Source organism: Hordeum vulgare, chromosome 2H (assembly GCF_904849725.1).
Source record: "Hordeum vulgare subsp. vulgare chromosome 2H, MorexV3_pseudomolecules_assembly, whole genome shotgun sequence".
In the NCBI taxonomy this organism is placed as follows: Eukaryota; Viridiplantae; Streptophyta; class Magnoliopsida; order Poales; family Poaceae; genus Hordeum; species Hordeum vulgare.
This window is the reverse complement of record NC_058519.1, coordinates 637,745,256-637,760,620: the sequence shown is the minus strand read 5'-3', so window position 1 is coordinate 637,760,620 and position 15,365 is coordinate 637,745,256.

Here is a 15,365-nt window from a genome sequence, read left to right as displayed (position 1 = left end):
AACGAGGTGGCGGAGTGGTGGTCGGGAACGGGGCGACGTCGTCGGCGGCGTTTGGTAGACGTTCGGTAGCGGTGAACGTGGACGGGTCGGCGGCGTGGTGATCGGGAACGGGGGCGGCAGAGTGGTTGTCGGGAACGGGGCGACGTCGGCGGCGGCGATGGGGTAGACGTGCGGTAGCGGTGAACGTGGACGAGCCGGCGGCGGGGTGATCGGCAATGGAGCGACAATGTGGTGGTCGGGAACGGGGCGGTGTCGTCGTCGGCGATGTGGAGGATGTGCGGCGGGCTGATCGTGACGGGCGTCGGCGGCGACGAGGTTAACTGCGGGCGACGCTGAATTAGGTCAAGCGACGGGCTGACCCAGCATGCACGACGAGTCAACCGGGTCGGGGGCGTGGCGTGCGGCGTGACGAGGCGACGGTTTTCCACGTCAGCGGTGACGACGTGGCAAGGCGGGGCGGGGCGGACCGACGTGGCGCGTACGTATATACTGTACGCGAATACGTTTCAAGGAAAATGACATTCCTATTCTTCTACGCTTTATGGGAGGGGGGTGTACCGAAGCGGGGCTCCCGTGCACCACGGACGAGCTCGCCGCCGACCACAAGGCCAGGATGCGCACGATGTGACCGTCTTCTAACGCCCGAAGAGCTGCGGCTCGGTGAGTGCCGGACCACGGCGGAACCTCGCCTAGTTCGTGCTAACCATGCCCTAGCTACCCTTATGGTGTCTTTTTTTCAATTTTACTACAGCTCTACTTGGGCCGCAGCTCGTGGGAGTGGAGCTGCTGATCCTTGGTAGTGAGGTCGACAAGCAGTCAACCACGTACGTACTATGCATGAGCGCTCATCCAGACAGGGCTCAACCTACTTGTGTCCTTGTCGTCACGGCCGTCCTCATCGGCGTCTACACGATTTATTCCGAGTATTGGTCCACCAAAGCAATTCCCTTTGTGAAAAAAAAACAAACAGTGGGATCGCACATATACTGCTCCCTCCCAGTAGTGGTATAGGGTACCGTAAAAAAACTCATAAAGTAACAACTCACAAGGAGCCAGCAAGTTTTGCAAACGGTAATCATTGAAAAACTAAAACTTATAGTATCATCTGGTCATATTTAGGGCTCCAGATCAGTGGATGGCTGGAGGAGGCTAAGGGCTAGCTTAAGCAACGCAGACACTGCTTTCAAGGGAGGAGCGCGCTGCTGAGTGCTTCACGCGTCTCAAATGCTGCTCTGATGATCTTCAGAACCTGTTGAGATAGCACAAGAAAACCAGTGAGAACTTCATAACATCTAATGCTCAACTCCCTCCGTAGCATGCATGCATTGTATGCCGGCGATGGAAAAAAGATAATACCTGGGTTTTGTTGAGCGTCAGTTCTTTCTCCACAAGCTTATTCTTCGGAATGTTGGATGCGTGCAGGAGCTGGATGGTGTTGGTCAAGGACAACGGCATAATCTGGGGATCGTTGGTCACCATGAAGTTTACGGGGCTACCTTTGATGTAGGTTCTATCAGTACTATCGCCCTGGGATCTGGGATTAATCTCGCCCAAGAGACAATATTCGCGTGGTGGTAATTCTTCTACCTGCAGTACATTGCTGCTGCACCCAAAGAAAGGCCCAACCTTTGGGGACAGAAGTACACCTTGGTATTTTTCGTTCACGCTTCCGGCTACACTCCTGTAAAGATTACCGATGCATCCCTTCTGAAGCAACTGACTAAAAGTCTTCATTAGAGCTCCAAGTGGGATGCAGAGGAGTCCAAAGGCAAGATCGACGAAATCTTGCCCAACCTCAGCGTACAGCACAGTTGAATCATCCTTGGTCTGAACAAGCCTCACCTTGATGGTTTTGAAGTTAGGATCAGCCTTGGCTGCTTGCTCTGCCAACATATTCTTAGGAAGCTTACAAAGTTGTGTACCATTCGGCCCAATAGCAACATTGAAATACAACCCGGTTAAAGGCTGCTTTGTCAGCAGTGCTCTCCTAAGCAAGCTAGCCATCTGGAAGAAATGCAATATATACAACCATACTCTATTAGTGCTGACAAGAAATAAGTTTGGCAGAGTAATCTGCACGTGCGGTTTGAGAGACAGACCTTGGCAGAATTGAGTTGGATCAGCTTCTCCTCGATGCTCCCATTTCCCGGCATCCCAAACTGGTCGAACAGGCAGAACATCACCCTTGTGGAAGCAAGAGAAACTTGGAGATCATCAGTTATGATGAACTTTGAGCCACCGATGACAAAAACCCCATCCTCATTGCTGTCTCCAACAGCAGCAGGATGTTTACTCTCTGGCCATCGACCGAAGTACTGCATAACATTTCCACATCTGCAAACAGCATCAGGGGCTGAGCTACACGCGAATTAGGCGCACATGTTATTTTTGCAGCGATACACGGGGTTGCTGTCGTCAACTTTCACTTGAAGCAGGTCGCAATGGGATGCTGCAGCATTCAGCGGCGCAAGAAGCATCGCCTTGCACACCTTGGCATGGAAGTGACCTTCAGCGAGGCTCTCCACGCTCTTGTACAGCTCGTCGAGGCATCCCACCTGAGACTGCTTGTCGAAGAGACGAACGATCCTGCCGAGAGGCATGGTGAGGAAGCTGAAGAGCACGTCGACGAACTCCTTGTCGGATTCCGCGAACAGCACCCTTCTCTTCTCCTTGTCGATGAACAGCTTCACGGCGACAGTTGGTCCGCCGTCGCTCGACATGCTCGACGACGACATGTTCGTAGGTGGGGTGTGGAGACCTGTAACTTCTGAGGAACTGGTGAGATAGAAGAGGAGTCGAGGTGTTGCATATACCAATGGCTTCGCTGCGGTGACCAGTATTGATAACCTATAATAACGGCAGAGACTCAGTAAATGGTTGGGGTGGAATCTGAAGGGTCTAGGCTATACATTTCCCAGAAGGAAGATGTTAAAAGCCTCAGAATAATTGCTCATCGGATGTTGCAGCCCTCATGGCACAGATGGTGACGACTGTGACCAATTGGCACGGATGGCTTTACTGCATGCGCATGCGAGGTCCCCAACCTTGGAGGTCATGGCCAGCGGGTCAACAGCTCTTTATGCCACATGTTTGACCTGAATTGGAAGAAGTACTCCACTTTAATCAAACTTATAGAAAATATCATCAACATTCACCATGCCAAATCAATATTGTTAGATTATTTATGAAATGTAATTTCATAGTGTATATATTTGATATTGTAGATGTTGATGTTTTTTAATATAAATTTGGTCAAACTTTGCAAAGTTTGACTTGATCAAAATCTAATACGCAGAGTAAAAAGGACCGAAGGGAGTACGTTGTATTAGGCTGATTGTAATGGGTAGTATCATATACTCCCTCCTTTCCGGTTTATAAGGCTCAAATCTAAAATCTCATCAATCAAAGTGAATTGTGAGTGGATGGCACTAGTTTAAACTAGCCAATGAAATATTTCTCACATATTCAATTTCCAAGGCAATAAATGTAGCATCCTTCCTTTCATTGGACTTGCATGGTGGATGTAGAAAACGATGCATGCATAGGCCCTGTTTGTTTCAGAAGTCCCAGGACTTTTTTAGTCCCAATTAAAAAGTCCCTAGTCCCTACCTGTTTGTTTTCATGGACTAAACAGGGACTAGAGGTCATTAAATGACATGCAAAAAGACCATGTTACCCCTAGTAATATACTAGAACTTATTAAATGACATGCTAAAAGTAGGGATAGTGTTGGAAAAAGTGCCAAAAAAATCCAAAAAAGACCCTCCCATAGGGACTTCTTCCTTTAGTCCCAAATACCCCCTTTTAGTCCCTAGTCCCTCATGTTTGTTTCATATGGGACTAAAAGGGATTTTTTTAGCCCCTACACCAAAAAGTCCCTGAAAACAAACACCTCCATAGTCACTCATCTCCTTTCTCTAAACTCTATGAATTAAATATGGCGTAAAACTCAAAACACTTTAACTCACTTAGACTCAAAATGAGCCTAATATAATGGAAATCTGAAAATTTTAAGATGAGCCCTATAAACCGGAAAGGAGGGAGTATGAATTAAATATGGCGTGGCACTCAAAGCATTTTAACTCAATTAGATCAAAATGAGCCTAATATAATGAAAATCTAAAAATTTTAAGATGAGCCCTATAAACCGAAAAGGATGGAGAATGTTACTATCATAAAGTAATTCATTTATTATCATATACTAGTATCATGCATATGATACTAGTATATGATATCATATTAGTAATACATCATTTAATATGATACGGTATCATGATAATGTACTCAACCCTTTCTTTCTTCATTTAATTCTATGCCACCTCATTGAGATTGCCTAATTGGCATGCATGATACTTCCTCTGTACCGTAATATATGTCGCTGGAGTAGCTGAACTTTAGCTACTCCAGCGACATATATTACGGTACAGAGGAAGTACTACCTATGATACTCCCATTACGGACAGCCTTATGATATGTTTGGTAGGATGCATGTGTCTAAAAGTTTCCTTTCCGATCCATTTTGAGATGTTTGGTAAAATTTATGAAGGATGCTTGAGTTCACCAGGTCCGAGCCTTTGGGATGCAACATGCAGCCGCACAGGGCCCATCAGGGGCCTCCAAATCTATATGCAGCAATACTATTTTTTGGGCCTAAAAAAACCTTTTGGGCCACTGAAATTTTTGGGGTCGAGGCCTAGCCAGCAGCCCTCGATCGGGAAGTACGTGCAGCCGCTGCCTCATCCAATGACAAGCGAAGCGATCAGGTACGTCTGTTCGTCTTTTCATCTGGTGGCACGGTGACAGGTCCAACCTTCTAGGTTAGTCATCCTCCGATGACCGATCCTCTTTGCTCACAATTCTCGTGGCTCCACTCCTCTCCAGCAATTGCGTTTCAACTTTTTAGGATTCAGGTGATAGCAAAGGCCCTTTTCAGATTCGGAAGGGCAGGAGGAGCGGATCACCTGAATCTGAATTTTTGAATGACGTGAAAGGCAATGAAAGTTAAGCTGTTCAGGCCAATCTCCTGATCACTGAATTTTTAAGCTTCGCCGCGATGTCACGTCAATAACAATGATCTTGTGAGCCCTTCACTTTTAATCTCAATTTTTGTCAGCTATTTAGTTCTTCTAAAATTGTATAGTTAATTTTATTATGAAATTTAGTTATGTTTATTTAGTGAAATAAGGCCCATTTTAGAGTTTTGCATGGGGCCTCCGATTTTGTCGGCTCGGCCCTCGAGTCCACACTAGCTTAACATAAATACACCAACCGAAACTAATAATTATAGACTAAAGCAACCCCTTCTTTAGTCTCGGTTAGCCACGAACCAGGACTAAAAGTGCCACCACATGATCGACAGCTAGCGCGCATCAAGAGTCAGAGACTTTTAGTCCCGGTTGGTGTCACCAACCAGGACTAGGGCTTTAGGGTTTAGGGGTTTAGCCTTTTTGGGTTTATGGTTTATTTTTTCTTTTTATTTTGTGTTTTTTATTTTTTTATTTCAAACATATTTTACACTACTACATATACTGTACACGCATATATATCATATATCATATAATTTCTCGTACGACCATGTACACACACACATATATATATAATTTTCTTCTATAATTTGCAGATTATTATAGGTAGACAGTAGGTGTAATGCTATTCTCCGTCGGGAGATATGACCTGCTCAATAAAAAATTCCGCAATTTCTTTTTGAAGTCCCCGTATGCGGTTCTTTGGTAGGAGCCTACCCCGCATCTCCGTCATCTTTAAAAAGGAGGCCAATATGAATATATTAGTTATGTTTATATATAGATCATGATAAAAGAATTGTGAATAGTGTTTACGTACCCAACGATGTCTTTCATCTCTGTGTCGTTCGGTCATAAAGTGAATATTCTCGCAAACGTAGTATGCACATAAACTAGTCCTCTGTTCCTGCTTCATGCACTTTACAAGAATAGAATTCAATCAGATAATAATCAAGCATGATAATGGTATTAAAACTATAATTTAAAAGATGCGCGAACGTAGCTAGTACCACTTAATTAGCAGCTTGGACCGTCGCCATTTCAGCTTTGGTTGTCATGCACCGACTTCCTCTTTGATGAGCTTTGTCCAAACCCTATCGACAAAGAAAATGAATCAACTAATGAGTTATTAATTACATGATATTAGGAAATGAACTAAAGGGTGATAGTGATTGAAATTACATGTCGAGCATCAAAACGAGGCTCTTGTATTCATTAGGGTCTTTACCTAGTGAGTCAAGTGTTTCAGCACTTCCATTGTTAACTCTAATGATTACTAAGATCGAGTGGAAACTGCCCACACTTTATATAAGTGGGCATTCATAACTCATCAACTATACTTAACATCGAGTAAGCAAAAATAGAATTTGTAGTACAAGATAGTAACACTCACTTAAAATGTTATAAGGAAATAGTATTTCAGTTTTGGTATTTAGTTCCTTAAAAAACTTAGAAAGTTATGCTCTCATTCTTTGGCGTGGTTTTTTAACGTAATTTCATTAAAGGTATTTGGGTCAATGAACCCAATGTCATGGACTCTATCTCTTTTGTATTCAAAAATCTTCATTCATAATAACACACAAAAGTATACAGTAAGGATAATTACACGCAATGAACGAGCTGAGCTAGAGACTTAAATTATAGAAAGAAATTACTTATAGATAATAGTATCTGACTATAGTACAGAGTGCGTCTTGATTGAATAACTGAAAAGGTTCTCAAAACTCAATCCATAGCTCCTTTGCATGAAAGTAATACTCTTGCTGGACTTTCACCATGGGCCACTGTCGGCCGCCTTACTTCTCTCAAGTACCACTCATGCAATTTTGTGCATTTGTGTTGATAGAAGTGGGACCTCCTCAGGCCTGATCAGAAGTTTCCCGGGGACATATTTCCATGCAATTTTTGTAGCAATGGGGATTTGCTCGATGCCTAGGAGTTGATCAACACTAAGACCTAATTGTTTAGCAAGAGCGTCGGTTGTCGCCTTATCGGTACTCACCTTGAGCGCGGGGGGGGGGGGGGGGGATTGCACTGCTTGTTCTCCAAGCTGGGAACAATTTTCCCACTTTTATTACTATTTGTAAGGCTCGACTATTTATGTTTCTTTGCGTGAAATGAATTGCTAATAGATCATTCATAGTTGTCATATAGCCTTGGTGACGGGGGTCGCTCTAGATTATGCAGAACGAGATCTATGGTTTCCTCTGGTATTTTCTCCTTTGGCGGTTTTGGTGCGAAATGGGCCTTCACTTTCGCATCCACTATTAACCTGTTTTCCTCTTCAATCGTCTCGTAAGCCAATTTCTTTTTGGTAGGAGGCTAGGTTTTGTTTTCTTCTTTGGTTCTCTCTTCCGCTTTGGAGTCCGTGGATGTGACAAAGATCGATATTGCGGACTCATTTTCAAAAAAATGTTCTCAATTTTAATTTTTTTCAAAAAAAGTGTTCTCATTTTCAAAATATGTTCTCAATTTTCAAAAAATGTTCTATATTTTTGAAAAATTGTTCTCAGTTTCAAAATATGTTCTTAAGATTCAAATTTGTTCTCGGTTTCAAAATTTGTTCTTAAAATTCAAAAAATATTCGTGCTCTAGAAAATTGTTCGAGCTTCCAAATTTGTTCAAGATATTTCAAAATTGTTCTCGATTTCCAAATTTGTTCTCAAAATTCAAAACATGTTGTGTTTTAAAAAATTGTTCGCGTTTTCAAATTTATTCTGGGTTTTTCAAAATTATTCTCTGTTTCGAAATTTGTTCTCAAGATTAAAAAATTGTACGTGCTTTCAAACTTGTTCACGATTTTTCAAAATTGTTCTTCAAATTCAAAAAATATTTGTTTTGCTTCAAATAGAAAAAAGAAATGTTCATGCTTGTTCTCATTTTTCAAAATTTTTCTCAAGATTCAAAAAATGTTCGTGCTTTAAAAAATTGTACAGGATTTTTCAAAATTGTTTTTGGTTTCAAAATTTCTTCTTAGAATTCAAAAAATGACCGTGTTTTAAAAAATTGTTCACACTTCTAAATTTGTTCATGATTTTTCAAAGTTGTTCTTCAAATTTGAAAAATGTTTTTGCTTCAAATACAAAAAGGAAAGGAAAAAAGGAAATAAAAAACAAACCAAAAAAAGTGTTCTCATTTTCAAAATATGTTCTCAATTTTAAAAAAATGTTCTGTATTTTTGAAAAATTGTTCTCGGTTTCAAAATATGTTCTTAAGATTCAAATTTGTTCTCAGTTTCAAAATTTGTTCTTAAAATTCAAAAAATGATCGTGCTCTAGAAAATTGTTCGAGCTTCCAAATTTGTTCAAGATTTTTCAAAATTGTTCTAGATTTCCAAATTTGTTCTCAAAAGTCAAAAAATGTTGTGTTTTAAAAAATGGTTCGCATTTTCAAATTTATTCGGGGATTTTTCAAAAGTATTCTCTGTTTCGAAATTTTGTTCTCAAGATTTAAAATTTGTACGTGCTTTAAAAAAATGTTCGTGCTTTCAAATTTGTTCATGATTTCTCAAAAATGGTCTTCAAATTCAATTTTTTTTTGCTTCAAATAGAAAAAAGAAATGTTCATACTTGTTCTCATTTTTGAAATTTGTTCTCAAGATTCAAAAAATGTTCGTGCATTAAAAAATAATACAGGATTTTTCAAAATTGTTTTTGGTTTCCAAATTTCTTCTTAGAATTCAAAAAATGATCGTGCTTCAAGAAATTGTTCACACTTCTAAATTCTTTCATGATTTTTCAAAGTTGTTCTTCAAATTTGAAAAATGTTTTTGCTTCAAATACAAAAAGAAAAGGAAAAAAGGAAATAAAAAACGAACCAAGAAAAGTCTTCTCATTTTCAAAATATGTTCTCAATTTTAAAAAAATGTTCTATATTTTTGAAAAATTGTTCTCGGTTTCAAAATATGTTCTTAAGATTCAAATTTGTTCTCGGTTTCAAAATTTGTTCTTAAAATTCAAAAAATGTTCGTGCTCCAGAAAATTGTTCGAGCTTCCAAATTTGTTCAAGATTTTTCAAAATTGTTCTTGATTTCCAAATTTGTTCTCAAAATTCAAAAAATGTTGTGTTTAAAAAAATTGTTCGCGTTTTCAAATTTATTCGGGGTTTTTCAAAATTATTCTCTGTTTTGAAATTTTGTTCTCAAGATTAAAAAATTGTACGTGCTTTAAAAAAATGTTCGTGCTTTCAAATTGATTCACGATTTCTCAAAATTGTTCTTCAAATTCAAAAAATATATTTTTTGCTTCAAATAGAAAAAAGAAATGTTCATGCTTGTTCTCATTTTTGAAATTTGTTCTTAAGATTCAAAAAATGTTCATGCTTTTATAAAAATGTTCTCAAGATTCAAGGACCAAAAAAACCTTCATGCTTCCAAATTTGCTCGGGGTTTTCAAAGTTGTTCTCCATTTCAGAATTTTATTCTCAAGATTCAAAAATTGTTTGTGCTTTCAAAAATTGTTCGCGGTCCCAAATTTGTTCAGTATTTTTTAAAATTGTTCTTGTTTTAAAATTTGCTCTGAAGATTTAAAAAATATTCATGCTTTAAAAAATTGTTCGTGCTTTCAAATTTGTTCTTTGATTGATTTTTTTTTCATATTTTCAAAAATGATTGAGAAATTCGATGTTTGTTCTTTTTGATAAAAAAAAGGAAAACTAGAAGAGAAAGGAGCCAAAAAATTAATAAGCAGAAAACAAAAAACAGTAAAAATGAGACAATTATCCGATTTTTGTAGAAAAGAAATTGGGCCAATCCAGTTGGTGCCCCCGTGTGCGTCAGAGCGACCCCTTGCGGCAGCAACTAGTTAGCGAGCGCTCTTTCGGAAGTCTCCCAGCGATCGCTCCCGCGCCACCACTTGGCGCGTTCTCAGCTGCCGTCACGTGTCGCGTTCTGAGCGTTCCTTCGTATTTTGCTTTTTTATTTTTTCGCATGTGTTTTCGGCATTTTAGAGTGATTTTTTCGCACGGATGTGCCTCTCGGAAAGAGAAAAAACATTTTTTTTTCTCTTTGTTTTCCCGCGAGAGGCACAATTTTGTTATTCCGGGAGGCACGGCCGTGCCGCTTGGAAAGAAAAAAAGTTGTTCTTTTTTTTCTGCTAGAGGCACGGTTTTGCTTTCGCGAGAGGCACGATTTTGCTATCATGAGAGGCACGGTCTGCCTCTCAAAAAAAAACCCTGCATTTTCTACTCTTTTTTTTTCTGCGAGAGGCACGGTTTTCGTTCCGCGAGAGGCACGACCGTGCCTCTTAGAAAAAAGAAACACATTTTCTACTCTTTTTTTCTGCAAGAGACACGGTTTTGCTTATGCGAGAGGCACGAGTTTGCTATTGTGAGAGACACAGTCGTGCCTTTCGGAAAGAAAAAAACGCGTTTTTTTGCTCTACCTTTTTTCGTGAAATGAATTGCTAATAAAGCGTTCATAGTTGTCATATAGCCTTGGTGACGGGGTCGCTCTAGATTATGCAGAATGCGATCTATGGTTTCCTTTGGTATTTTCTCCTTTGGCGGTTTCGGTGCGAAATGGGCCTTCACTTTCGCATCCACTATTAACCTGTTTTCCTCCTCAATCATCTGGTAAGCCAATTTTTTTTTGGTAGGAGGCTAGGTTTTCTTCTTTGGTTCTCTCTTCCGCTTTGGAGTCCGTGGATGCGACAAATATCGATATTGAGGACTCACGCCGGGCTCGGTACTGGAGTTGGCTCACGTGGCGAAGATCGACGTGGACTCGCGCTGGGCTTCATGATACCGACGTGGGATACTCGAGTCGGCTCACGCGGTGGAGATCAACATGGACTCGTGTTGGGCTCCATGATATCGATGTGGGGTACTGGAGCCGGCTCACGCGGCGGAGATCGAGGTGTATTGCTACTCGGGGGAGTCGGTGGCCTTGGCGCCGAGTTTGGAAACATGATGCATTCCTTTCTCCATGAAATGACACAATGTGCGACCTCTCCGAGTCTCTCCTCCCCTTGACCTCCACGAATGTCAAGCTCTAGTGACTCATATCCCGGTAGAACGTCATCCACCCTGACGTTAGCATAGCTAGCTGGAATCGGATTGCCATGGATGGTTGCTCGAGGTCCACTCGATAAAGCAAAGCCGACCGTGACCTTCGTGGATATGTTCTTCATTTTCTGGTGTAGCTCACAACTTGTCCTCTCTTTGATATCATCCACGGGGTAGCGAGCCAGGAGTGCATCATCGGCCAGGACCCCCGTGGAACCCACGCTGCTTTTCCACATAGATGGGAAGGCACTAACATCCAATGATGGATCTTCTAGCTCCAACCGTTGAGATGCCCTTTGCTGGCTAATTGTGTCAAGTTGCTCTTGTTGCCGCTTTACTATGCGGAATAACTCCTAGTTACTTATTTCTACCCTTTGAATCTGGTTTGCATCCTACATCTATAGGTGCAATAGATCGACAATTGGAGGTAGGGGATATCTTTGTGCCGGCCACATTGGGTGACATTTAGATAATCCTCATCTCTAAGATAGCCCACTTTAGGTAAAAATTTGGTGCTTCCAGATTGTTGGCTGGAGATGTATGGAAAGTAATACAATCGTGGATAATAGATTTGGAACACCATTTTCCTCACTAATACTCTGATATTGACAATATAGGATGGTTTTACATCAACACAAGTGAACACAATATTTTATCGGGCTTGGTGAAAATTATTTGTTCCAATGCATAAACACTTAAACAACTTATAACATCACTTCCATCATCCTTCTTTCTAGCATACAGACTCACAGCAACGCGTGGGGCATCATATGGTTATTATTAGTAGATATGTTCATTAGTTTGTTCGACGATGCTTCAAAACTTCTTTAGTGATGCCACAAACATATATGTTCGAAAATGTTAGGGCTAAATAATCATCCATATATTTAAAGAATAACCATCTAGGTATTTCAAGATTGTCCGCTCATACATATTCGAACCTGTTAGGGCTCATCTCTTCACAAAATATATGTTCTACCTATAAACTTTTTAGCATATATTCACAATTCCATTACCACCACAATGGATGGCAAGCTTCAAGCGTGATCTCTTTGTGATGCTCTACTTGGACTTGCACACCGCAATCTTGATGATGAACACCGCTTGATGTCATATTCCATGGGTCATATGAAATCTCCCTCTTGAAGCAAGCCCATGGAAACATACCTGACCCCCACACAGAACTCATATAGACCATGAGTCAGTACACAAAGTGTACCTCTCGATACATCTTGTATGCTTCGTGTGTTGATCAACTTGATTCACGCTTTGCCACGCTGACACTGCTCATCGTACTCCCACGCAAACCAGGCCTCCAATCCGGGAGAGTCTGCAACATACACGGTGTTGCGCCGCTGCTCTGGCATCAGCTGTTGTCGCCAACGCCTCACCTCCTTCGCATTCGCCCGTGCCGCCGCTACAACGCCGACACTGGGATCGTCTCCGGATCCAAATGCCAATCGTGCAACAACGTGACGTCACAGTAGGGGAGGGGGACGTGGTGTTCTCGGTGGCACCTTGCCTGGTGCACTGGTATGCTGACCCGATGCCGAGGCGGACGAGAAGATGCCGACGACGGGAGCGCACACACAAGGAAGCAGAGGACTTGCCCTTGTCTTTTGCCAGAGGATGAGTCGGAGAAGAAACCCATGATGGTGGTTAGGGTTTGTCGCCGGCGGGGGAGCAACGGTTGGCTAGATGGGGATGGGGACGACTTTTGGAAGAGGATGAGCCCCCCCGCTTGGATTAAAAAGCCCCCCCCCGCTTGGATTAAAAAGGAGGCCTAGGGTCGCTGACGCGTGTGCCCGCGGTGGGCGGACATTGTTAATAAAGATGACACCCGTTTTGATCGGACGCCATGTGTGGACGGGCGCGGACATGAGAAGGCACGCGCCGCGTCCACGCCGACGCATTTCAACCCCAAATTTAGGCCTGAAATGTGTTAGCGTGGACGGGGAGCATACACGTTTTGGAAATGGGTCGGCGCGTTGGGCCTTCACTTTTGTGTGCGACGAACCAAATGAACCGCGACAGACAAAATGAGTCGCGTGGCTGAAATTGCTTTTAAGCCTTGTTCGGTTCCATGACAAATGAACATAATTGACAGGGATTAAATCCCATTAAGGACAAATTCCTCCCAAATCTCCTCCAATCCACTTCAATTCACTTGGGAAGTGAGTGGCTTAACCGAAGATGTGCGCAATAGGATGTTTGCTTCTTTCTTTTTCGAGAGACGAGAGAATCAATAGTGTGTTTAGTGGAAAACCCTATTCGCCGCTGTGTGTCGGGGCTTCGCACACATCGGGCGGGGGGTCGATTCCAATGGGCTTGCCCATTTAGCCGGGTTACAACACCTGGTTTTGGGAACCTTATAGAGATTTTCAACCGATTTTTTCCGGTTTTGGGAAACTTCTAGAAGGTTTCAACCTTTTTTTCTTTTTTCTTTTTCTTTATTCTTTTCTGCTTCTGTTTGTTTCAAAATATGTTGATATCCAAAAAATGTTTTTGGTTTTAAAAAAAATGTTCTTTATTAAAAAATAACATTTTGTATTTTTGATAAATTGTTCTCGGTTTCAGAATTTGTTCCTAGTTTTAAAATTTGTTCTTAAAATTCAAAAAATGTTCGTGCTTTACAAAATTGTACAGGATTTTTCACAATTGTTTTTGGTTTCAAAATTTCTTCTTAGAATTCCAAAAATGATTGTGCTTTAAAAAATTGTTCACGCTTCTAAATTTGTTCATGATTTTTCAAAGTTGTTCTTCAAATTTGAAAAATGTTTTTGCTTCAAATACAAAAAGGAAAGGAAAAAAATAAAATAAAAAACGAACCAAAAAAATTGTTCTCATTTTCAAAATATGTTCTAAATTTAAAAAAAATGTTCTGTATTTTTGAAAAATTGTCTCGGCTGTAAAATATGTTCTTAATATTCAAATTTGTTCTCGGTTTCAAAATTTATTCTTAAAATTCAAAAAATGTTTGCCCTCTGGAAAATTGTCCGAGCTTCCAAATTTGTTCAAGATTTTTCAAAATTGTTCTCGATTTCCAAATTTGTTCTGAAAATTCGAAAACTGTTCGTTTTTTAAAAAATTGTTTGCGTTTTCAAATCTATTCGGGGTTTTTCAAAATTATTCTCTGTTTCAAATTTTTTTCTCAAGTTTAAAAAATTGTACGTGCTTTAAAAATTGTTCGTGCTTTCAAATTTGTTCACAGTTTTTCAAAATTGTTCTTCAAATTCATAAAATATTTTTCTTGCTTTAAATAGAAAAAAGAGATGTTCATGCTTGTTCTAATTTTGAAATTTGTTCTCGAGATTCAAAAAAGTTCATGCTTTTAAAAAAATGTTCTCAAGATTCAAGAACCAAAAAAACCTTCACGCTTCCAAATTTGTTCGGGGTTTTCAAAATTGTTCTCCATTTCAGAATTTTATTCTCAAGATTTAAAAAATGTTTGTGCTTTAAAAAATTGTTCGCGGTCCCAAATTTGTTTAGTATTTTACAAAATTGTTCTTGTTTTAAAATTTGTTCTCAAGATTTAGAAATATTCATGCTTTAAAAAATTGTTCGGGCTTTTAAATTTGTTGTCTGATTGATTTTTTTCTCATATTTTCAAAAATGATTGAGAAATTCGATATTTGTTCTTTTTAATAAAAAAGAGAAACCGGAAGAAAAAGGAGCCAAAAATAAATAAGCAGAAAAGAAAAATAGAAAAAATGAGAAAATTGTCCGATTTTTGTAGAAAAGAAATTGGGCCGATCCAGTTGGCGCCCCCGTGTGCGTCAGTGCGACCCCTTGCGGCAGCAAGTAGTTAGCGAGCGCTCTTTTGAAAGTCTTCCAGCGATCGCTCACGCGCCACCACTTGGCGCGTTCTCAACTGACGCCATATGTCGCATTCTGAGCGTTCCTTCGTATTTTGCTTTTTTATTTTTTCGCACGTGTTTTCAGCATTTTTGAGTGATTTTTTCGCACGCACGTGCCTCTCGGAAATAGTAAAACGTGTTAATTTTTTCGCACGCACGTGCCTCTCGGAAATAGTAAAACGTGTTAATTTTTTCGCACGCACGTGCCTCTCGGAAATAGTAAAACGTGTTTTTTGTTTTTTTTTCTTCTGTGAGAGGCACGATTTTGCTATCACGGAAGACACGGCCGTGCCTTTTGGAAAGAAAAAAAATGTTATTTTTTTCCGCTAGGGGCACGATTTTGCTTCCGCGAGAGACACGATTTTGCTATCGTGAGAGGCACGGCCTGCCTCTCGGAAAAAAACCCGCATTTTCTATTTTTTTTCTATGAGAGGCACGATTTTGGTTTCGCTAGAGGCACGAGTTTGCTATCATGAGAGGCACG